The sequence below is a fragment of the Lissotriton helveticus genome, chromosome 1_2 (assembly GCF_964261635.1).
Source record: "Lissotriton helveticus chromosome 1_2, aLisHel1.1, whole genome shotgun sequence".
NCBI classification, from domain to species: Eukaryota; Metazoa; Chordata; class Amphibia; order Caudata; family Salamandridae; genus Lissotriton; species Lissotriton helveticus.
In genome coordinates this window covers 314,819,163-314,821,415 of record NC_136058.1, presented here as the reverse complement: position 1 = coordinate 314,821,415, position 2,253 = coordinate 314,819,163, and the positions used below count along the sequence as shown (strand labels likewise).

The following is a 2,253-nucleotide window of genomic DNA, read 5'->3' as shown; positions in this document are numbered from 1 at the left end:
ACGTTGTAAAGCCCTGCGCCATCAGGAGGCGTTCCGGCGCAGGGTGGGCGTTCCGGGGCAGGTGCGCCTCGCAAAAGTGGCTGAGTGAAATCTATAAGATTTCACTCAGTCACTTTCAGGACAATGCTGCGTCAAAAGCCTGCGCCTGCTTGAAGCAGGCGTAGGTCTTGACGCAGCATTGTGGAGATGGGGCACCCCCGAGCCTTGCTGGAGCTGCGTCGTGCTTGCGACACAGCTCCAGCACTGCGCCACATTTTCGGCACAGATGCGTCACGCATCTGTGCCGTTTTTGCCCCATGGTGCGCCACATTGTAAATGCGGCGCACCATGGGTGGCGGAGCAGCGGCGCAGGATGACTGGCGCATCCCTGGGGATGCGCCAGTCATCATAAATCTGCCCCGAAGTTTTTGGAAGTCTGCCACCTGGAACATTTTGGAGGCGTACAAGAATTTGGACTCAGCTTAAGGAGTCGAAAACATTTATGGACATTGTTATTTTTTTCGCAGCACCTAAAGAGGAAGATGGCTGATGGTTCTGATAATATATGCATGTTCTGTGTTCTCGAGCTTTGTATGTTGTAAATTCTTATGTTTGTTGCTGCTGTGTCAGACTGTCCTTCCAAGAGTTGGGATCACTTGTTCGCTCACTCAGTGCATTTCAGCTTGGCTCTTTCCACCCTCCATTTTCAATGGTACCGGCCACCGCTGCGCGCGCCGAATGTCACTATTGCGACAGGGGCTTTACATTCAATGAGGTAGGGGTACCCCTCCCCCTAGCTGCCAGAGGCGCTATTGAGTCTTTGGGTGTTCTGCAATAAGAAGAGATCCGTGCAACAAAGGTGGGAATGAAGACCTGAAATATGAAAACTAATCATTGAAAAAAACATCTCGAACCGTCTGCAAAAGAGTAATAACCCTGCCAGAGAATATCTACGTGTTAAAAAGAATTATTAAATTCACCTTAAATTTCCATTTAACTTCCGATCTACCAACATTCACATTATACCCAACTGAAAAACACATTATCTTTTTTTCACAGAATGATTCAGTCTCCTTAGAGACTGTCAAAAATTGCAATGTCGACTATATTTCAAGTCGCCACAGCGGGGTATTGGGTAAAGTTTTCAATAAGCAATAATCGCGCCTCGGTTAGACCTCATTGGCTACGATACTGCCACTGCGCAAAGCTAAATAACATACTGTGAATTACAAGCGCCCTCGCCGGAGTACCTCATGTAACAGAGAGCACGAAACCATGTATCGGTGTGGAGGCCTCAGTACAGCACTGATGATTTACAGCAGTAAATTAATGAATGTTGTAGCATTATTTCTGCAATTTTGATCAGTTCTCCAGCGCCAAACATTTCCCTGGGACGCGCAGAGGATTCTGGGAAATTAAATGGTAAGTAGCTCGTGAGACCGAGCCACGCTCTAGTTCAGGGGTTTCCTGTTGGGGGCGGGGCTTGGTGCTGCCGGTGCATTGTGGGAATGGAGGCAGCAGCGTCACAGGCACGAGGACCATAAATATATATAGGCTGGAAATAATGTAGCGAAATATAAACAATACAGTCATGTTTCGATAGCGCCTTTACTGCGGGTGTGACGTGTCACGGAGCTGCACTGAGGAACTTGCTGCATTCCAGTCTCAGATTCAAGAGGAGCAATTGAGGCTTCATTGTTTACAAATCATTACTCCTCCAGACATAACATTCATTTTATTAATACTGTAAATTATTAACCACCGTAGAGAAGTACTGTTTTAGACTGCAGATATTTTTTTTGGTCTGGGGTTCGTGCTCGGTTCAGGGATTTTAACTCGGGGATCTCCAATCAGTCATCAGGAGCTGCAGGCAGCTGGCTACCCCCTCCAGCTGCTTGCAGTCCAACATTTTCCTGTTTTAGCACAACTTTATTGTTTCACTTAATATAAGGCCCATTTGCAGTACTTGCTGCCCTCACCCAAACCAGCTGCTCTGATTGGCTGAATTCAGCATAGCCCTGGGCGAGGAGGGGTGATGTGGGGTGACCAGGCGTCCCCGTTTTGCCAGGATGGTCCCTGTTTTTAGCCTGCTGTCCCAGCAAATTTCAAGAAATTTAGCTCATGTCCCTGTTTTTGGAGAGGGTCGACTGAAAACGGTGGAAGGTGTTTTTTATGTTTTACAAAGCAGGGACAGTTAGCAGTTGTTTCAAGAAAGCAGTTTAATTAGCAGGCAAGCGAATGGGCTTAAAAATTGCTTTTTATGTATGTTCTTAC

The 2,253-nt window shown here is 47.0% G+C and overlaps 1 non-coding gene across 1 annotated transcript; it reads right to left on the bottom strand.

Moving 5' to 3' along the window:
- Positions 1-1,048: 1,048 nt before the first annotated feature.
- LOC144808085 (U4 spliceosomal RNA) lies at positions 1,049-1,188 on the bottom strand. The gene has a single exon (XR_013606622.1). It is a non-coding gene; the product is annotated as a U4 spliceosomal RNA (small nuclear RNA).
- Positions 1,189-2,253: the final 1,065 nt, after the last annotated feature.